Source organism: Mustela erminea, chromosome 2, assembly GCF_009829155.1.
Source record: "Mustela erminea isolate mMusErm1 chromosome 2, mMusErm1.Pri, whole genome shotgun sequence".
Taxonomy (NCBI): domain Eukaryota; kingdom Metazoa; phylum Chordata; class Mammalia; order Carnivora; family Mustelidae; genus Mustela; species Mustela erminea.
This window is the reverse complement of record NC_045615.1, coordinates 125,933,825-125,957,366: the sequence shown is the minus strand read 5'-3', so window position 1 is coordinate 125,957,366 and position 23,542 is coordinate 125,933,825.

Below are 23,542 nucleotides of genomic sequence, written 5' to 3'. Positions count from 1 at the left end.
AGGGAGCTTCTCTCTCTTCAACTCTCTCTTACTCTGTCTCTGTCTGTCTCTCTCTTTGTGCTACATGTTTACACAAATAAGAGGTCATGTAAGCACACAGTGAAAAGGAAGCAGTCTACAAATCAGAAAGAGTGCTTTCATTGGGAACCAAATTGGCCACACCTTGATCTAGGGCTTCTAACCTCCAGAACCATGAAAAGTTTCTGTTAAGGCACAGTCTATGATATATTCTTTTTTTTATGGTAGCCTGAGCCAAGACATATGTGTTCATAATGGTAATTATGATGAATTATGATGAAAATGAAGAATGCTGAGACATTTGCCAATAAGACAGAACATAGTTTATGGGGTTTGCAAGAGCTTTCTTGGGATTCCCTGAAAAATTAATGTCTATTCCTGGACTACAATATGAGGAAAGGTAATCCAGATAAGGAAATTGTAGCTAAGTCAAGTCATTGTATATGTTTTGATCAGTTAGTAAGTATCATGATCATGATTCTTTTCTATTCTTTCTCTTTCTCTTTCTCTTTCTCTCTACTCTCTCTTCCCATTCTTCTATTTGGAAGAATGAGTTTTAGAGGATCAAAACTAGGAGCATGAAGAATGTAGGTTAAGTGAGAAATTAGAGGTGATTATGGCTTTCTTGACAGTGGTAGTTGAAGTAGTGGATTTTATTAGGTGAATTCCAGATAAGTTTGAAGCTAGAGATAAAATAAACTGATAATGGATTTGATGTGGTTTCGGAATATAGGTGAAGTTTGGTGGGGTGGGGTCAGGAGCCAATGACCAAGAAAGAATTCTTTGAGATGTCTTTGCTGCAAAAAGGTGGTTTTATTAAAGCACAGGGACAAGACCCATGGGCAGAAGAGCTGCTGCACCAGGGTTGTGAGGGGTGGCTGATTATACACTTGGGAATTGGGGGAGGTAAGGAAAAAGGAGTTTTCAATGTATTTTTATATGTTAAAAAGACTTAGGGATACCAGAGGCCTTGCCATTGTCAAGTTAAGGTTGTTCTTCCCTCTACCAAGACATTAACATTAAAATAGTTGGGAGCTTCCTGTAGGAACATAGGCTGCCTGCTTCAAGTATTTGTCAATGGGTTGCAGGTTATAAGGATATTTAATTGTGTCTACATCTCCTTCTGGAAACTCGGTTATTGATAAAAATGCTTTGTTCTTGTAAATTGCTAGACATGTTTAAACAGAGGGATACTCTCCTGTCTTCCAGAATTATGATCACTGTAAGGTAACTATTTGTTTTTTTTGTTTGTTTGTTTGTTTTTGTTTTTTGTTTTGTTTTGTTTCCCTTCTCTTAGCTTTAATAAACCAGGAGTGCATTAGGAATATCACATGGGTGAGGAGGAGAAGGTTGTAGGGTGTCAGCTTCTACTTTGTCCTCAGCTTGCCTTCTGTTCTTTCAATCTGAAGTATATAGAAGGCACTAGAAATAAATCAGTGATAGTATTAATTGACTTAAACACTTAGAAAAAAATATTCATCTCATCCAGGGGCATATTAATGATTTTTTGTAGATTTTTTATTATGTAAAATGAAGCATAAACATTTTAATTTCCTAAGAACATGGGACTTTTCTTCGTAGAGGGTTGTGCTAGAAGTACACTTTTATCAAAGAGATTCACTCTCAGAAAAAAAATCACCTTAGAGTTTCTCTAGACTTCATCTCTTTATGCATGAAAAAGAAAGGACAATCTGTTTGTATGCAAGGAAAATTAAAATCATCTAAGTGTCTCAATCAGAGAAAATTTAACACAAGGAATTGGTTGAATGGGTGATTGGACACCAAAGGAAGACAATTTATAAGAAAGTAAGCAGAGATTAGAAACAGCAGGAAATACTACCATTCCTAAGACTGGAGGGACACATGAAAGAAGTGATCTTAGGAGAGCTCTGAAGCTGCTGCTCTATAACAAGGTCTAACTTTTTGCAGGAGCTGATACAGAAGAAAGGTGAATTTTGTAGGAGACAGAATAATGAAGAGAAAGAAGTGATGTCAGTGAAGCCATGGAAACAGAGTATAGAAATAATCTTATTTCCTTAATACACTTGAACTGTATTCTGCTTCTGATTCCTATCTTTGGCCAGAGGCAAAGGCATTTGGCCAATGTTGTTCCTACAATACTAAGCAAATCAAGAAAAGGAAGTATTAGGAATGTATTTTTAAAAGTAGACAAATTACTGGCACACATTCTTAGATAGTGGGTATTCAAAGATAAATATCTCAAATATATCTTACTAAATAATAAAAGATGATAACAAACCATTTACAACTGTATCATTGCTATGGAATAACTTGGGTGAAACTGCTGTAGGCAATGAACTTATTTAGAAGTATTAGCCATTAATTCATAAATTTGTGTCAGTACAGAAGAATCTATGATTAAGTCTTTATTCCTTCATTTGGGTCACACATCAGAAGAAAAAATCCATTCTTCTTATCTGATTTAGAAAGAATAGTATTAAGATGGCAGAGTTCACTGAGCTTTGAAAGCATAGGAAGAAATTGATTGGACAATATTTCTAAACTCAGATCACTGTTGTGTGCCATTTTTAGTTCGAAATTACCCACTTGATTCCGCTACAGGAAAATGATGTTAGACAATTTAAGTAATAGCAATCAAAATTAATGAATATGTTTTCATTAAATTCAAATGCACTGAAAGTATTGTCACTGAATTCACTTTTCCCTTATACAAAAGGAACACTTTGTTTTCAATTTTTTCCCAGTAATTTTCATATATAATGAGATAGAACAAGTCAAAATAAATCCAACGTGTTTGACAAACTATTTCATAATTGGGGAATGAGGTCCAGTTCATTCTTCTTCTATAAGAGGATAGATTCCATTTAAAAACAGAAGGGGAGGAAGTTGATTAACTATGGTTGCTGCCATGACCATTGGACTTCTGGGAAAAATGGTGGAGTAGGAGGACCTTGAGTTTTTCATGCCACAGATACAAATAGATAACATTAACAGCAGAAAATGACTTGAAGACTGGCAGAATGAACTCCACAACTAAATGTACAAAAGAGGCCACACTAAAGAGGGTACAAAGGGCAAAAATGTGGTCAGGAACTAAATAGAGTTGCAAGACTTTGGGACAAAAGGAAACTGTAAACCTGGAGAGAGGAGTAACAAAGATGCCTCCACATAGGGAGCCTGAATGGGAAGATGATTCCCCATAACATTTGACTTTGAAAACCCAAAAGAGCTGAGTTTCATGAGTTTTTACAAACAGTAAGACTTAAAACCTGGAATTAAAAAAAAAAAAAAAATTCAGCTGGCTCAGCTCTGAGAAAATTGGTAGGAAAGAGGAAATTGAGTCTCTGACCTTAAAGCAACACCATAATGAAGAGCCTATGGAGATACAGCATAGAAGCAGTAGTCTGAAAGGTGTTTGGGGCATAACTCCTTCAGAAACAAAAGAACTGTCAGATGTTGTTTCTCTCCCTTGTTTCCCAGCATAAATACACAGCCACCTGAGAAACTTACTACCTAACTTGCTAACACTCTTTTCCCACCCCTCCATATTGTGCTTCTGTGAATCTATCACTCTGGACAGCTTGCCTCAGTTCAGGTACTAGGGGCCTCACCTACAGAGGACCTCAGCATTCAAAGCTTGCTAGAACCACTGCACTGTCCTTCTATGCTGTGCTTCCCCACATCTGCCCTCTCCAATATGCTTTTGGCCAGAGCCTCTACAGGATGGTGCTATAAGCTTGAAAGGTGCAAGCAGCTCCTGCAGTGGCCAACACCACTCCAAAGTGACACCTATTCTAGAAAGAAGGAAAGATAAACACACATACCAGTCAAAGGCCCCAACATAGGGTTGGAGGCAGAGAGTGGTCTGACTGCAGGTCCCACACACCAACCCTACAGTGTTGTGCTACTGCATCTCTGGAAAATACCTGTCTGACTCAGCTCAAGCCCAAGTTATCCCAAGACTGGCCCACTAACACCACAGGGAATAGGCACTGCCCAGAACAGGTACAGAGTGATATTGTAGATGACTAGACTAAAGGGGAAACAAACAAACAAAAACAAAAACAAAAATAAAACAAAACAAACAAACAAACAAAAAAACTTAGTCACAACACCAGGGCACATGCATCACACATAGGATACACCCCTAAAGTTCCAGGTTCTGGTGAACAGGGGACACTACTTGGCAGGGTACTACAAGACCTCTTCTTCATAAGGTCTCTACTTTCAAGTATAATAGACATAGTTGTCTCTCCTAACATATTAAAAACAGACATAGAAAATTAGACAAAATGAAGAGATGGAGGATTAGGTTTCAAAATAAAAAATAAGACCAAAGTCATAGCAGGAGACCTAAGTGAAAGATAAGTACGATGCCTGATAGGAAATTTAAAGTAATGATCATAAAGATAATCACTAGATGTGAGAAAAGAGTGGAGGACATCTGCAAGACCCTTAACATCGAAATAAAAAAGAACCAATCAGAGATGAAAAACACAATAAATGAAAGGAAAAATAGACTAAACACAAAAGAACAAACCAGCGACCTGGAGGATAGAATAACAGAAAGTAACCAAACTGATCAATGAGAGAAAAAAAGAAGCAAAATGAGAATAGACTTAGAGAATTCAGTGGCACAATCCAACATGACATTCCAAGAGAAGAGAGAGAAAAGGGGTAGAAAATTTATTTGAAGAAATAATAGCTAAACCTTCCGAAATCTGGAAAGGAAACAGAAATCCAGATGCAGGAGGCACAAAAATTCCCCCAACAAAATCAACACAAGGAGGTCCACACCAAGAAACAGTGTTGAAGATGGCAAACCATAGTGGTAAAGAAAATCTTAAAACAACAAGAAAAAAGAAAACAAGAAAAGAAATAAAGGGGAGGCACCAACACATATGGGGAAATCCCATAAAGCTATTAGCTAATATTTCAGCAGAAACTTTGCAGAGTAGAGGGTAGTGTCATGATGTATCTGAAGTGCTGAAAAGAAAAACTCTGCAGCCAAGAATATTCTATCCAACAAGGTTGTCGTTCAGAAGTTAAGGGGAGATAAAACAAAAGTTAGAGGGATTCATGACCGCTAAACTTGCCCTACAAGGAATGTTAAAAGGGACTCTTTGAGTGGAAAGGAAAGAATGGAAGCAAGAGAAAGGAAAGTAGGAAGCATAAAAGCAGTAACAGTAAGTATGTCTGTAAAAATCAGTCAAGGGCTCAAAAAATAAAAGGATATAAAGTATGACACTATATACTTAAAATGTGGAGAGGAGAGGAGTAAAGAGTAGACTCAAACTTAAGAGACCATCAACTTAAAATAGATAATTAAATACAAAAGCTATGTACAGGGGCACCTGGGTGGTTCAGTTGTTAAGTGTCTGCCTTTGGCTCCAGTCATGATCCTGGGGTCCTGGGATAGAGCCCCACATTAGGCTCTCTGCTTAGCCGCAGGAAGCCTGCTTTTCCCTCTCCCACTGCCCCTGCTTGTGTTCCCTCTTTCACTGTCAAATAAATAAATAAATAAATAAAATCTTAAAAAAAAAAAAAAAGTTACATACACACTTAATGGTAACCAACCAAAACCAGTAATAGATATGCAAAAAATAAAAAGAAAAGATTTTAAGTATCACTAAAGAAAGTCAACTAATCATGAGAGAAGATAGCAAGAGAAGAAATGATGCAGAAAAAACACAAAAACAACCATAAGACAAGGAACAAAATGGCAAATTTACTTATCAGTAATTACCTGGAATGTAAATTGAGCAAACATTCCACTCCAAAGACAAGGAGTGACAGAATGGATAAACCACCATACCCATCTATAATGCTATTTACTGAAGACTCATTACAGACATATATAGATAGATAGATAGATAGATAGATAGATCGATCTAGATCTAGATATAATATAGATATAGATATCCTCTTCTATTTTACAAAGATTTTATTTATTTATTTGACAGACAGAGAACACAAGTAAGCAGAGAGACAGGCAGAGGGGGCGGGGAAGCAGGCTCCCCACTGAGCAGAGAGCCCAGTGCAGGGCTCCATCCCAGGATCCTGGGATCATGACCTAAGCTGAAGGCAGAGGCTTAACCCACTGAGCCACCCAGGCGCCCCTAAAACCTCTTCTTTATCCATTTATCAGTTGATGGACATTTGGGCTCTCTCCGCAATTTGCTAGGATTGATAATGCTGCTGTAAACATCAGAGTTAATGTATCCTCTGAATCTGTATTTTTGTATCCTTTGAGTTAATACCTAGTAGTGCAATATAGTAGTGCAACTATAAGGTAGTTCTATTTATATCTTTTTGAAGAACCTCCAGAACGGGATGCACTAGTTTACATTCCCACCAACAATGCAAGTGGGTTCCCCTTTTTCAAAAAAAAAAAAAAAAGAAAAGAAAAGAAAAAGAAAGAAATCTTGCCATTTACAATGATGTGGATGGAGCTAGAGTGTATTATGTTATGTTATGTGAAATAAGTCAGTCAGGGAAAGATCATATGATCTCACTCATATGAAAAATTTAAGAAAGAAAACATATGAACATATGAGAAGGGGGGGAAAGAAAAAAAGAGAGAGAGGGAAACCTTAAAGTCTTTTAACTATAGTGAATAAACTAAAGGTTGATGGAGGGACAGGGTGGGGGAGGAGCTAGATAGGTGATGGATATTAAAGAGGGCACTTGTGATGACCACTAAGTATTGTATATAAGTGATGAATCATTGAATTCTACTCCAGAAACCAGTATTTCACTGTATGTTCACTAGCTAAAATTAAAAACAAAACCAAAAACAAACAAACAAACAAACAGAAAAGACATGCAAATTGAAAGTGAAAGAATGGGGAAATATTTAAGATCCAACCGAATGTGAAATGAAAACCAAGTGACAATATTTATTTTAGACAAAATAGTCTTTAAAACAAAGACTGTAACCAAAGACAGAGAAGGACACTATATAATCGGTAAGAGAACAATTCAACAAGAAAATATAACAATTGTAAATACTTTTGTACCCATGAGAACACCCAAATACTTAAACCAGTTAATAACAAATGTAAAGAAAATAATCAATAGTAATGGAATACTAGTAGGAGACTTTAAGAGACTTTCTTCAATAAAGAAACACTTGCTTTGAATGATACATTTGACTGATGGATTTTGTAGATATATTCAGAATATTCCATCCTAAAACAGAATATTTTCTTTTCATATGCATATGAAACATTCTCCAGAATAGGTCATATATTAGGCCACAAGACAAGTCTCCAAAAATTCAGAAAGCTCAAAGTCACTCCAGGCATCTTTTCTGACCACAACACTTTGAAAGTAGAAATCAACAACAAGAAAAAATGTGGAAAGACCACAAAGACATGGAGATTAAATTACACACTGTTTAACAATGAATGGATCAAAAAGAAATTAAAGAAGAAATAAAACAATACATGGAGACAAATGAAAATAAAAACACAATAGTCCAAAACATCTGAGATGCAGCAAAAACTATTCTATGAGGGAAGTTTATAGAAACGCAGGGCTACCTCAAGAAGCAGGAAGAATCTTAAGTAAACTACCTAACCTTTCACCTAAAGGAGTTAGGAAAAAAAAACAAAGAAAACCCCAAACCAGTAAAAAGATGGAAAAAAATAAAGATTAGACTAGATACAGAACCTAAAAAAAAAAAAAAACAAAACCAAGACAAAACAAAGCAAAACAAACAAAGCAAAGCAAGCAAAAGAAACAAAAAACAACAACTTCCCCCCAAAACACAGATCAATGAACCAGAACAGAAGCTAGTTTTTGAAAAGATCAACAAAATTGATAAACCTCTAACCAGACTTGAAAAAAAAAAAAAAAAAAGAGGAAGGAAGGAAGGAGAGATGAAGAAAGAGGACTCAAAATCAGAACTGAAAAAGGAGAAATAACAACTGATACCACAGAAATATACAAGATTTTGAGATTATGAAAAATTTTATGTCAACAGTTTGGACAACCTAGAAAAAATAGATAAATTTCTAGAAATATGTAATCTCCCAAATTGAACCAGGAAGAAAAAGGAAACTTTAAAAGACTGATTTCCAGGGACGCCTGGGTGGCTCAGTGGGTTAAGCCGCTGCCTTCGGCTCAGGTCATGATCTCAGGGTCCTGGGATCGAGTCCCGCATTGGGCTCTCTGCTCAGCGGGGAGCCTGCTTTCTCCTCTCTCTCTCTCTGCCTGCCTCTCTGCCTACTTGTGATCTCTCTTTGTCAAATAAATAAATAAAATCTTTAAAAAAAAAAAAAAGACTGATTTCCAGTAATGAAATTAAATCACTAATCCCAAAACTTTCAACAAACAAAAGTCCAAGATTAGATGGTTTCACAGGTAAATTCTACAATTAAAGAAGAGTTAATACTTATCCTTATCAAACTGTTTCAAAAAAAAAAATAGAAGAGGAAGGAAAACTTCCAAATTCATTCTTTGAGGCCAGTACTACCTTGATACTAAAACTAGATATAGGAAAAAAATATAAGTCAATATAGCTGATGAACATAGATCCAAAAATCCTCTACAAGATATTACCAAACAAAATCCAACAGTATATTGGGAAAAAAAAAAAAAAATCATTCACCAGGATCAATTGGCACTTATTCCTGGGAAGCAGGGTGCTTCAAAATTTGCAAATCAACGAATGTAGTACCTCACATCAATAAGGGTAAGTATAAAAACTCTATAGCCATTCAATAGATGCAGACAAAACATTTGACAAAGTACAACAGCTATTCATGATTTTAAAAAAATAAAATAAAAAATAAAAAACCCTCAACAAAGTATGTTTAAAGGGAACATACCTCAATATAATCAAGACCTTTATGAAAAAAAACACAGCTAACATCATACATAATAGTAAAACGCTGAAAGATTCCCCCCTAAGGTCAGGACAAGACAAGGTTGTCCACTCTTACCACTTTTATTCAATAAAGTACTGACAGTCCTTGCTGCAGCAATCAAATAACAAAAAGAAACAAAAAAGAATCCAAATGGTAAGGAGGAATTAAAATGTTTACTATTTGCAGATGACATATCATATATAAAGAAAATCTTGATGTCCGTCAAAAACTGCTAAAACTGATAAATGAATTCAGTAAGGTTGCAAGATACAAAATTAAAGTACAGAAATCTGTTGCAGTTCTATACACTAGGAATGAAGTTATAGAGAACTTAAGAAACCAGTCCTGTGTATAACTGTACCTAAAAGAATAAAACACGTAGAAATAAACTTGACCAAGGAGTGAAAGACCTGTGCTCTGAAAACTATAAACATTGATGAATAAAATTGACGGTGACATATGAAAAAATGGAAAGATATTCCATGCTGAAAGATTGGGAGAAGAAATATTTTTCAAATGTCCCTACTACCCAAAACAATCTAGAAATTTAATGCAATCTCTACCAAAACACCAATAGTAGTTTTCATTAACACTAGAACAAATAATCCAAAAATCTGTATGGAAGCACAAAAGATCCTGAATAGTCAAAACAATCTTGAAAAGGAAAACAAAGCAGGAGCTATCACAATTCCATATTTCAAGGTGTACTACAAGACTGTAGTAACCAGAGTGTTTACATAAATAGTCACATAGATCGATGGACCAGTATAGAAACCACAGAAGCACAACAATGTTTATATGGTCAATTACTTGACAAAAGATTCACGAATATGCAATGGGACAAAGACAGTCTCTTCAACAAATGGTGCTGGGAAAACTGACAGCTATATGCAAAAGAATGAAACTGGACCACTTTTTTACACCACACAAAAAGATAAACCCAAACGGATTAAAGATCTAAATGTAAGACTTGAAACTGTAAAAATCCTAGAAGAGAGCACAGGCAATATTTCTCTGACAGCAGCCACAGAAACACTTTTCTAGATGTCTACTGAGGTAAAGGAAATAAAAGCAAAATTAGATAGGGACTATATCAAAATAAAAATCTTCTGCACAGTGAAGGAAACAATCAACACAACTAAAAGCCAACCTACTGAATGGGAAAAGATACTTGCAAATGACATATCCAATAAAGGGTTAGTTTCCAAAGTATATAAAGAACAAATACAACTTGATATCCAAAAGACAATGTGATTAGAAAGTGAGTGGAAGACATGAACAGACATTTCTCCAAAAAAGACATCCAGATGCCAAATAGACACATGAAAAATGATCACCATTACTCATCATCAGGGAATTGCAAATCAAAACTACAATGAAAAATCACCTCACAGCTGTCAGAAAGGCTAAAATTAAAAACAGAAGAAATGAGTGTTGACAAGGATGTGGAGAAAAAGGGACCCTATTGCACTGTTGGTGGGAATGCAAACTGGTATACCCACTATGGAAAACAGTATGGAATTTCCTCAAAACATAAAGACAGAACTACTCTATGATTCAGTAATTGTACTACTGGGTATTTATCCAAAGAACACAAAAACACTGATTCGAAAGATAAGTGCACCCTGCATTTATTGCAGCATTATTTACAATAGCCTAATTATAGAAGCAGCTCAAGTGTCAATTGATAGATGAATGAACAAAGAAGATGTGTTATATTTAAATACAATGGAATATTTTTCAGCCTAAAAAAGAATGAAATCTTGCCATTTGCAACAATATGGTTGGACCTATAGAATATAATGCTAGGTGAAATATCAGAGAAAGAAAAATACCATATGATTTCACTCATAAGTCGAATCTAAGAAACAAAACTAACCAACAAAGAGGGAAAAAATGGAGGGAGAGGCAAACCAAGAAACACTCTTAACTGTAAAGAACAATGTGATGGTTACCATAGGGGAGGTAGGTGGGGGAAGGGGTGCAATAGGTAATAAGGGTTAAAGAGCATATTTATCATGGTGAGTTTGGAGAAATGTATGGAATTGTTGAACCACTATATTGTACATGAAACTAATATAACACTATATTAATTATACTGGAATTAATTTTTTAAAAAAATTAAAGCCAAAGAACATAATAAATAAAAACAGAAGGGGAAATTGTTTTCAACCGAACCCTATCACAGATACTTTTAATTAATATTGTTTGTTAGTCTTAGTGGATATTTTTTACCCTAAACCCATTAGGTCTTTTGACAAATCAAAACCCATTAGGTCTTTTGACAAATCAAATTGTTATTTTTTGTTACCGAACAAAGAGTAGATCATACTGATAGAAGATAGTAGAAGAAACCATATTAACTATCTTTAGCACCTTTATGGGCTCACCTAGTCAGAGTTCTTTTTTGCTTGTTTGTTTGTTTTTAATTTATTTTATTTGAGAGAGAGGCAGGGAGAGAGAGCATGAGTGAGGAGAAGGTCAGAGGGAGAAGCAGACTCCCCGTGGATCTGGGAGCCTGATGTGGGACGTGAATCCAGGACTCTGGGATCATGACCTGAGCCTAAAGCAGTCGTCCAACCAACTGAGCCACCCAGGCGTCCCCCTAGTCAGAGTTTTTCAGGCAAAGACCAAGTGGGCCTTGGAGAAGAAATCGATGGGTAATCTAGTCAGAAGAAATACTGTGCAAGAGCCTAGAAGTAAGCCATACCAGGGATGAGCAAATAATTCTACATAAGTAAAATGTTGAATACTAATGTAATTTTAACAAAAGATGAAGTGTTTGTAAGGAGGATCCATGTCCTGAAAGCACTGGAATTTGGCACATTATTCTAAGAGGGATGGGATTTCATTGACTTTTTGAAAAGGAGTGACATGTTTAAGTCTTCATTTTATAGCCTTAGTGTTGAGAAAATACTGATAGCAATATTGTGTTGGTTTGAAGGGAGAGAAAGCAATTCAAATACCCTAGTAATTATCCTTGAAAATGATGCTAGTTTCTGAACCACTTAGATATCCAACGAATTAGAATAGGGATGATTTAAAAGCCATAAAGAAAGCAATGAAAAGTCATTGATTAGATAAATGAGACATTTGAATTAGAAGAAAGATTTAAGTATGACTCATTGAATTTTGACTTCCTGACTTCTGATTCTAAATGAATTTGGATTTCAGTACATTCAATAAAGGTGATAGCATTTTGTAAACTTATAGTTTTTGGAGGAGAAGCTATAAATGGGTCTTTACAAGTGCAATCCCCATGTCCTATTTTCTATAATAATACGATATATAGTAATAAAATCAGAATGGTTTTCTCATGATACTGCTGGTACTTTACCTTATTAGTGATGGATATGAATTTTAATCTACAAATTAAGGTATGCAGGAATTTTTATTTTCTTTTTCTGTAACTAAACACAAATCGTATCCCAAGTGCCAATGTCTTTGACAGAAATTTAATCTTCCCTTGTGCTACAGTTTAATTCCTGAAGACTTCTGTCATATCATAGAAATAGAAAGTTAGAGCTATGGGTATTGAAATGTGATAGAGCTTTGCCCATACATACAGGGATGTCTGTTCTAGCTTAGTTTTCTCTCAACAGACCCTGCTGTTCTCTGTCAATTTCCAATTCTTTTCTTTAATTCTTTTCCTTAATTATAGTACTTTTCATGGCAATTATAAAACTTCCCGCAGGTGCCCAGAAATTCATTTTGCTACTTTCTTCTGCCACCACTGGTAAGAGAAAACCTGGTGAGGTTTCTAAGACTTGTCTGCCTAGATGATTAAGAGAGTTTTTCACTCTAATTTTCCAAGGATCTCTAGGAGAGGGAACATCAGTTTTGTTCTGTTTTTCTTTTGGACGTATCAAATCTATAAGGGGATATACTCATTTCCTGACCCTGCTCTGTCCTGCCTCTTACCACTAATTTGCTCAACAATTGTGGAAAATGCAGGATGTCCATGTGTCCCTTGCTTTCTCCTTTCTCTTCACATTGTCCACTCCGATGAGGTATACATAGATGATTTAGATATAGAAATAAAAATGGAGATAGAAAAAAAGAAAAATATAGAAAGATGTATATCATCAATGGGTGAACTATCTTTCAAACCAGTCTCTTGCTTCATAATGTTCCCCTTTGCTCTTAACCAGTATAATTCCACAGTTAATTCTTATAGTCTGTTTTTTGTTTAATCCCTCACCAGGACTATCTTGCCTCACTTGTTTTAAACACTTGTCTAAACCAAAACCATGATGAATCCTAAACCCTGTCTAGTTTGTGTTTCTCTTGCACAACTTCACATGGTTGGAGGAAAAACATGCAACCACATGGACTGAATCTCAGTCAATATGTGTGTGACTTCTTAATGTTTCCTGGCTTTCAAGCTAGCTCTACTAATTTCCTTATGGTCCCACTATCAAGAATCACCATTTCATACCTTATTCATTCTAGTTAGTCACTTAGTATTCCTTTCACACTCATCTTCAGCTGATGCCCTTACTTGCACTTCAATGGCATTATTAGAAACAACTCCATAGACTCTTATCAGAGTGTCTACACACCCACCTGCACAAATATCTGCACACACATTCTTTTTTGCCTAGTTATCCATAATTCTTTCTTAAACCCATCCTTTTAGTTGAACATTAGGTCCCATACCTTAGAACCATCATATAATCTTTTCAATCCAACAATTTAATATCAGAGCGGTAATTCTTTGATGTCATAATCAAGCTTCATGGCTTTAAATGCCATTGACATGTTGATAACTTATTTTTTTTTTCCTCTAGTACAATCACACATTTTTTTTTCTTTTTTACGATTTTATTTATTTATTTGACAGAGAGAAACACAGCAAGAAAAGGGGGAAAAAAAAAAAGCAGGGGGAGAGGGAGAGGAAGAAGCAGGTTTCCTGCTGAGCAGGGAGCCCAATGCAAGGTTCAATCCCAAGACCCTGAGATCTTGATCTAAACTGAAGGCAGATGCCTAATGAGTGAGCCTCTAAGATACCCCATACAGTTCCACATCCTGATATTCCATCCCTCCTGACATGTTCACTTGGATATCTAATATATATCTCAAACTTAACATGGGCAAGATAAAATTGTTGCTCTTGCCCCTAAAACTAGTTCTATCAATAACCTTTCTCCAGCTGGCTAACAACAACTTTATCTCTCTACTTGTTTTGAAAAAAAAAAAACTTATTTGGGGAAAAATATTTTGAACTCATTCTTGATTTTCTTTCTCTTATATCCTGTGTTGAATATATCAGAAGTCTTATTTGCTATATGTTCAAAATACATCCAAAGTATCGTCCCTTTTCATCATTATATTACTACCACTCTGGCCGAAGCCACCATCATTTCTCTCTTGGATTGGTGCAGATAGACTTCTAACAGATTATCCTGCTTCCATGGCTGGACATCTACAGTCTATTCTTTACCTAGACTAAGTGGATCATGTTAAGCCTCTGTCAAATGTTTCACGATGGTTCCTTATTCCATAAATGCAGCACAAAAGTCATTGAAATAGTCTATAAGGTCCTTCTATAATCCCCATTATTCCTGGTGGGTAGTGACTTTTGCTTACATCTGACTTCCTCACTCAAGTCTCACTCATTGCTAATTCATTCTCCAGTATCTACCAGGTTCTGCCCTGCAGCTAAAATATACTGGGGATAGTCCCATCTTAATATGTTTTCTCTAAATATTTCCTTTGGATCACTCAATCCTCAGATAGTGCTGGTTAATTTCAGCACTTCTTCAAATCTTGGCCCGAATCTTATCTTTCTTATTAGGTCAACTCCATCCTATTTTATTTACTACTACAGTTCCATCCTATCTGGACCACTTTAAATCCCCCCTAGCTTGTTAATTTCCTCACTTTTAAAATGTAATATATTTATTTACTGTATTTACTGGTATTTTCATCTCATCTCTGTAATAAAAGGACAGATATTTCTGCTACTTTTTCATTGATATCTGAAACATAGTAAGTGATAAATATTTACTAAGTTAAAGAATGTAGGGGCACCATGGTGGCTCAATTTTTAGGCATCTGACTCTTGCTTTTGTCTTGGGTTGTGATCTCAGGGTCATGGGATCAAGTCTCACATTAGGCTCCCACTCAGTGGGGAGTCTGCTTCTCTTCCCTATCTTTCCCACTCTCCCTCTACCCCTTACCTACTTGCAAGTGTGCTCTTTCTCTCTAAAATGAATAAATAAATCTTAAAAGGGGAAAAAAAAAGAATTCATGGGTGAAGTCTATTACTTTTGCCCTAATTTTCTTAAGGGCATGTCTCGTATAAACATCTTCTTTTCCCTTTCCCTGTAGCATCTTACCCTGAGATCATGGAAATCATTAGATATAACTGATTAAATGAGATAGAGGTCATGGACATAAAGAAAAATACCTTAAAATTATTTATTAATACATCAGATGTTATCTAGATGTTGTTTGTTAATTTAGTCCTTAGAACCATCTGAAGGTTTAATTAATGCCCACATTTTCTACAGAAGGAATAAGATATTCAGAAAAATAGAGTAATATAACCAAGGTCGTATACCCAGAAAGTGCACAACTACTGTTTGATCAGAAGTATTTTCAACTTTATTCCCTCCATTTCACATGGAGAACCATGATCATCTTCTACTTTTTTGTCTCAACTCTTTTCTAAAGGCCCTACAACTTAATATGTTTTCTATTTTCTCATCACTCTAATCACATTCTTTAAGCTATAAATTTAGTCAATGATTATAGCTTATTCCCCAAAATCAAAGTGCATTTGCGTACCAAGTCTTGGTTTCAATTTGGGTGTATAAATATGGTAATATGTGTCAAAGGATTATTTTAAAGCAACACTTGTTCATTCCAGTAACATAATAGCAGTGATACTGGTATTTGTCCTGGCATGACTAGCATACTTAATTCTCTCTATCATGACCAGGAGGAAATATGTATTTGTTCCCAGATTGCTTGCTTGCATTCCTCCTTTGTTCTTCTATTCTGTTCTTAATGTATTTCTCCCTTTTACATTTATAAACACCCTACTAAGTATGACATATTAGGCACTAGGAAGCACAAATATAAAGGCAGGCATAGTCAAGACATTCAGATTACAAATTGAAGAAATACCTGCATACATCAGACTGTGATACATTTTTATCCAAATGCTTTGATGTATATATATACAAAACAGGAGAGAATTTGGTTTTATTAGCATCTCATTTTCTAAGCATTTTTTTCATTTGTTTCTGTGCGTGATTATGTAAAAATGATTTTAACCTGAATTTTTGTCATTTAAAAAAATCCTATATCTGTTTCTAAGGGTGATTATGCAACAAAAAGATAAAGGAATTACTTGTTACATATTCTCTGAAATTTTAAAAATTTTATTTAAATAATATTAAAGATATTGTCATAGTAATTTTGTTTCAACCTTTGAGAAAAATGTTCTACGGCAACTGAGCACATTGTAAAGCTTTTTGCAGGCTTAAACCAGAACTATTTTAAGGACAATTTAACATTAAGCTAGAAGATGCTTTAAATAGTAGTAGCATGCCTTTTGAATTTAATGGGTGTACAACTTCAATCACCAATACTTTCTCAAATTCTTTTTCAAACTGAAAACTAAAAAAGGGCATTAAATACTCCACCCAGATAAAAATCTGGATGAAGCTTTTGTTCCAGATATTGTTATACTTGTTTGATTGAGTCAAATCCAATATTATTGTGAATGTCAGGAAGCATTTGGCATCAATGCTGCACGTAATTTGTTTGAAAAATGTGTATTTAAACAGCTGAGTCAACATAAAGGCATCTGTGCATCCTTCCTCTAATAAGGGGTCCAAAGTATGTATTTTAGACATCAATGCACCAAGGACCAATGTGGCAAATCCTAGGAGAGGTGAAAAGAATACATTCATCACTCTGAAGGCAATGATTCCATTTGATTTGGGGGAAGAAATAAGAGGAAATTTGGAGAATTTCATAGGCGCAACAATATAGAAATTTCTCATGTGGCAATCATCAAACATTTTTGAATTCCTATCTTCGGCTTGGGGAATTTCTTCTGTTACAAAATCAAAACTTGCCTTTCTAGTCATAAGACCAGAGATACATAGGTCAATGATTGAAAACTGAGAAAGCAGAGGGGCACAGAACTCATCCGGTCTTGAGGAGACATTGGAGCTATCCAGTTTTGGGAGGACAGCAGGATCAGGAGTTTTGCTATCCATTCCATTTATTTACCGATGAAAGCATGAATGGATAGGATGAGCCACCCAGTGCAGAAAGGTGGCAGCAGTAATTTCTTCCCTAAAACAATGCCTATATTGTTCTATGTGCTTTTTCTGGTTGAGTAATACCCCATGCCAAACTCTGGCACTCTTAGAAAGTCCATGAGGTATAATATATCATTTAATAAATTTGCTGTCTGATTCCATCCTGATGTTTGTAACCAAGAGCTCTGTCTGATGCAAATGTCTTCATACCATGGTTCAACTTTTCCTTGACTCTTGACATTTTTTTCAATTTCTTTGTTTTTCTGTTTCTGTCATAACCTTCTAGGAAAACACACACACTCAAAACATTCATCAGGGGGACTCTGGGTGGCTCAGCCATTAAACAGCTGCTTTCAGCTCAGGTCATGATCACAGGGTCCTGGGATCCAGCCTGCACTGGGCTCCCTGATAGAGGGAAGACTGCTTCTCCCTCTGTTTGTGTTCCGCTCTCACTGGGTCTTTCTCTGTCAGGTAAATAAATAAAGTCTTAAAAAACAAAAAACAAAAAAAAAAAACAAAAAATTTCCATCAGGTTTTGGTTTCTTCTTTGCCTATATGCAGACTTCTGAGAGTTCCTGGAAAAAAGTCACATAGCTAGGCTTGGTTATGTAACAAATTCATACAATCAACCTCAATCAGGCCCTTCTTACCAACATTTTAACATTCTCAAAGTTATAAAATAGCAGAAGATTATATATTTCCCCTGTATTTTATCTCTGTTAAGTACACATATATCATCTTTTCTTTTTTTATGATCTTTATAGGCCTTTGTCACTTTTAATGACTTAGAGGTCTTTATATTGAAGTGACCCCACATTATAGTGAGGATAACCCAGGGAAAGGATGACTTGGGTTGGGAAACCAGAGGATTTCTGATAGGACCAGTTTAAGCAACAATGTTTATCTTGCCAAAAATGGGCTGGATGAGCCTGAGTTTACAGAACATCAAGTTAGGAAAATTATTCCTTGACTTCCCTGATATTTAACCATTGACTTTTCTGTATCTTTGCCTTTTTCTTCTCAATCTGAGCTCTAATTCCCAATACTCCACCATCAAATAATTGCTCAGCTGTTTCAATGTATTTTAAAGTTTGTGAATCCACACTGGATTCTCTGTCACTTTAAAGCCCTTTCCATTCCTCCTTTCTCCCTGACCATCCATTCTTGCCACATCTTCCTCTCTATTAGGAATACCAGAAACAGCTGGTGACATTTCTCCCTCATATCCTGTATTCCATCAGTCACCAGTCTTGCAAACTTTACCACCTCTTACATGTGTCTATAATTCATCCATTTTTTTTCTCTCTAAATATACTATGCTAATCAATACAAGACACCATCACTTGTCACCTCTATTACTGCAAAAGATCTGTCCACTGGAAATCATGTCTATCATCTTCTCCCTGTCCAATCTATTCTCCACAGTGCAGCCATAAAAATAATTCTTTTTTTTTTTAAAGATTTTATTTATTTACTTGACAGATAGAGATCACAAGTAGGCAGAGAGGCAGGCAGAGAGAGAGAGGAGGAAGCAGGATCCCTGCTGAGCAGAGAGCCAGATGCAGCGCCTGATGTGGGGCTCCATCCCAGGACCCTGGGATCATGACCTGAGCCAAAGGCAGAGGCTTAACCCACTGAGCCACTCAGGTGGCCCAGCCATAAAAATAATTCTATAACATTGATGAGTAAACATCTTTCCCTATATGAATCGAATTACTACTCTTTTTCCAGGTCATGACTTATATATACTTTTTGAGAACTGATTTATCACTCAATGCAAATAATAGTTGTCTTTTTATTTTAATAGTTGTCTTTTTAAGGTCTTCCCAAAGCCACTAGTATAATAAAGTTCATAATAACTCTTATTATATCATTATCATTATTATTGAATGATATATAGTTCCATTAGTATATTGAAAACACTACGAAGGGGCACGTGGGTGGCTCAATGGGTTAAGCTTCTGCCTTCAGCTTGGGTCATGATCAGAGTCCTGGGATTGAGCCCCACATCGGGCTCTCTGCTCAGCGGGGATCCTACTTCCCCCTCTCTCTCTGCCTCCTCTCTGTCTATTTGTGGTCTCTCTCTGTCAAATAAATAAATAAAATCTTAAAAAAAAAAAGCGCTATGAAAGCAGATATCCTCTTTAAATTTCTCATATCTATTCTGCATGGCCTAGCAGCATAAAACTAAAAGTAATGATAAATACTGATACACATTTGCAATATAGGTCGTGTTCATGCTGCACTTAAGGCTTATTGAAGGTTTATTCTGCATTTTGTATGATTTGTACAATTTTTTGGAATATATTTAAAGGTAAGTTTCAAATAAATTAGACAAATTATTTGACTAACTTAATATGCATGTAGTTTTCTGAGAAAGCATTGCCATAGCAAGATAGCAGATATTTTCATCATTCTCGTAAATTTATTTCCTGCCGCCTTGAAATCAATCAGTTCCTTAATCCCTTCCCTGACTGACCGATATTTGCATTCTGAAACAGTATGTTAACTTGCATTTTTAGAATTGAACCTAAATAGAATGACACATTGTATATTTTTCCTTGTCTGGCTTAAAATTCACGCAATAATTTTGAAAGTTATACATGTTGTATATGTTGAACTTTATTTGCTTTTTTTGTTGAGTAGCCTCTCATAGTATGGATATACCACATGTTTATTTTCTTGTCTGCTGATGAGCACTGGGTTTTTCCCTCTTGATTATGGTAAGTAGGGTTGCTATTCATCTAAAGTCTTTGTATTTCTCTCAGGTACATACTTAAATGTGCCATTATAATTAGAAATAACTGTACAAGTTACGGTCTCTTGTCTAGTTTCCTTTAGTCATGTTTTAAAGTGTTCATTGTGGAGATCTTGAGGATCTTTAGTTGTTTATTTCTAAGTATTTTATTTAATTTCCCTTATGTTATTTGACATTACTATAAGTAGAACTAAAAAAAAAAATTTTTTCATTGAATCAGTGGCTGGAAGGTAATAGTCATATTGAGGTGGAAGGCATAGATTGAGAATACAGAATGATTTTATATAAGGGTTTAGGTCACAGAGCTTAAAAAACAGTCTTAAGAGACAAAGACCACTAATCCACTTTTTATGATCAATAAATAATATTTAATTTATTGTTTAACAAATGAAAAATAGTACTTCATTGGAGTGGGGTTTTTTTGTTTGTTTTGTTTGTTTGTTTGTTTAAGATTTTATTTATTTGACAGGAGAAAGAGACAGTGAGAGAGGGAATATGAGCCAAGGGAGTGGGAGAGGGAGGACCAGGCTTCTTGCTAAATGGGGAGCCTGATGTGGGACTCAATGCCAGGACCCCAGGATCATGACTGGAGCCAAAGGCAGACACTTAACAACTGAGCCCTAGGAGTGGTATTTTGAATATTTCTTTTTTCTTTTTAATTTTATTTTTTTGTGTTCCAAGATTCATTGTTTATGCAGCACACCCAGTGCTCCATGCTATACATGCCCTCCTTAATATCCACTACCAGGCTTAACACCTACCACCTCCTTAATACCCCAAACTAGACTCACCCTTCCTCCCACCCCCCTCCACACTCTGAGAAACAAACTGAGGGTTTGGAATATTTCCACTGCCCATTAGATTTGAATACTTAACATTATATTTACCTTAAGTCTGTTCATAATTTTTTGAATTATTGATTTAGATTTTTGTGTTTTCTCAAAAAGAATTTAAATTACTTAATATATTTGTCTTCTCTTTTAATATTTGATGCATTTTTCCAGTTCTATATTTGCTCTTACTATCTGTGTGTTTTACTTTTTTCTTTTTTTTTCACCATACCCATTTTAACTATTATTTAGTCAAAGCTGTTCTTTTCCCATTGAGATCATTTTGATTTTAGAAAAGTTGTTTTCTTTATAGGCAAGAGGGTTAGCATTGAATTTTGCTTATAATTTGTAAAATTATTTGCTTGTTCCTTGTTTTTATTTTTAGATGATAAGAATTAGAACAAAAGTGATTTAGTGACTCAATATCTTATTAGTCATTAGTTGCAGACTAAAGAAAAATAAATGGTTCTTTTTTATCCTAGTGTAATCTTTCACATTTTTCATTAGCATATTGAAATGTAAATGTTGGAAAGGAAAATTTTACTTTACCCTTTGAAACGTAAGATTTCTAGTCTTTAGTCAACTACAAATCTTTTCTTGTCAAACTGCCTACACTATTTTTTTAAAAGTGGATCAAAATTAAGTGTATTTGAGATAAGATTCTCTAAAAATTGAAATAAATAGAAAATATCAAACACACAGTTTATATGGTATAAATGTATAAATTAACCAATATTATGTAAACTTAGTATACTAGCTCATGTAGAATATTTACTAGATTATTGAATGGTAGAATAAAAGCAGGCATTGTAGACATTTGTTTTTGTTTTAAATTTAAAATTCTGATTATTTCAGATCTCTCTATGTGGTTATTTAATCTATAATCAGTTTAATGATGAACAAGCATGATTCATGGCATTTAATAATAAAATTTCTTCCTTCATTCCCTATTTTTTTCTTTCTTCTCTCTCTCACCCTTTCTCTCTCTTTATCAATCTACCCTAATGTTAATATTTAGAATTTGTTGTACCCACATGCTAAGATGAAATCATTCTTGCATAATTAAAAGTGCTTTTTTATTACTGCAAATACCAAAACCCAATCTCAGTTTAGTAATAAAAATGAACAAGTACTTTATAGCATCCAAAACTTCAATCTTTAATTAAAGTTAAGATTTTTGCTCATCTCGTTGCTCTGGCCTATTATTATTATTTTTTTAAGATTTTATTTATTCATTTGACACAGAGAGATCACAAGTAGGCAGAGAGGCAGGCAGAGAGAGAGAGAGGAGGAAGCAGGCTCCCCGCGGAGCAGAGAACCCGATGCAGAACTCGATCCCAGGACCCTGAGATCATGACCTGAGCCGAAGGCAGCGGCTTAACCCACTGAGCCACCCAGGCGCCCGCTCTGGCCTATTATTGATTGGCAATGATTTCAAGACTATTCTCCATGGTCTAGTCATGTTTCTGTACATTTTAAGAGTAGAGGTACTGACTGCCTTAATTCTTGAATAACTTTTCCAAGATATTTACATAGTGAATAACCTTGGAAGAGAGAGATCATGTTTCCTTCTGGAGAATAAGGTAGGATTTTATTGTTTTGTTTTGTTTTATGTCCATTTAAAAAAAATATCCTATATCATTGCAAATAATCTTATCATCTGAGACAAAGGTGATATTTGTTTTCCGAGTTTTATTTGGAGATGTTTGTCTGCAACCTATTATAAAAATGAGGTTTCCTATGTCAGGGTTCCTCACAACATATGATGCAAACCCACTACAGTGTCTATCCAGACCCCTGACATATAAAGGACTGGTGCAAACATAAGTTCATGCTGCCACCTGTGCCATAAATAATAAAATTTCCTGTCTGCAACTGAGGATTCTTGTCTTTTAACAGTATCCCTGACTCTCTAGTCCTTCTCTGTTCATTAGCTACCTGTGGGTAACAACAGATTTGGCTCACCTTCTCTGTCTCTTGCTTTACCCATTTCCCTCTATCGTGGAAATTCTGGTTTCTGACCATTTTGGGAACAGAGATATAGAGAATAACGAGGTAAAAGAGAAAGATGAAATAAATTTTTTAAGTTCATTGCTATTGGCATTATATTATTTAGAGGTGTCAGGGTTTAAAATTATTTCTTTCACTTACGTTATGCACTTATAGGGTCTTCAGAGATAGTCATCCCCCAAAATGGAATTTCCCATTTGCAATGTTCTTGATATGAACGAATATATGCCTAGCTAGTCCTAAACGTCTATTTTTACAGTCTTAGGAATTTGACATTAGCTTATCCAAACAAATGGTCCTCTTGAATGGCACATCAATCAATCCCATACTGACTCATTTTCATTCCTGGACATCATTATTTACACATGGCATTTACCCCAACAAAAGGGCTGTTAACACATAAAGCCATAGATGTAGCAACATGCCTTTATGTCCATTTCAGAAGAACTATGTAGCCAAGCTTGTGCTCTCTTGGCTTCTCAAAAGTGAGGCAAAACCCAAGATACTGTGTCCCTAAAAATTCATAGGATACATAAGATTTTCAAGATTCCTTTGAAAAAAAAAAATCATCTCTTGACTTGAAATTAAGAACATCTTAACATAACTTCCCCCACATCGGGAGGAAGTAATGAAAAGTACACAAAACTTAAAATATTATTATTAATATTTTTACAAAGAAGTACTTTTCTCAAATTCCAACCCCCTGAAATTTATATTCTAAAATATAAATGAGGGGATTAATGAAAAAGTCCTGACCCATGTTTGCTGCTTTTCTTTACATGTCATATA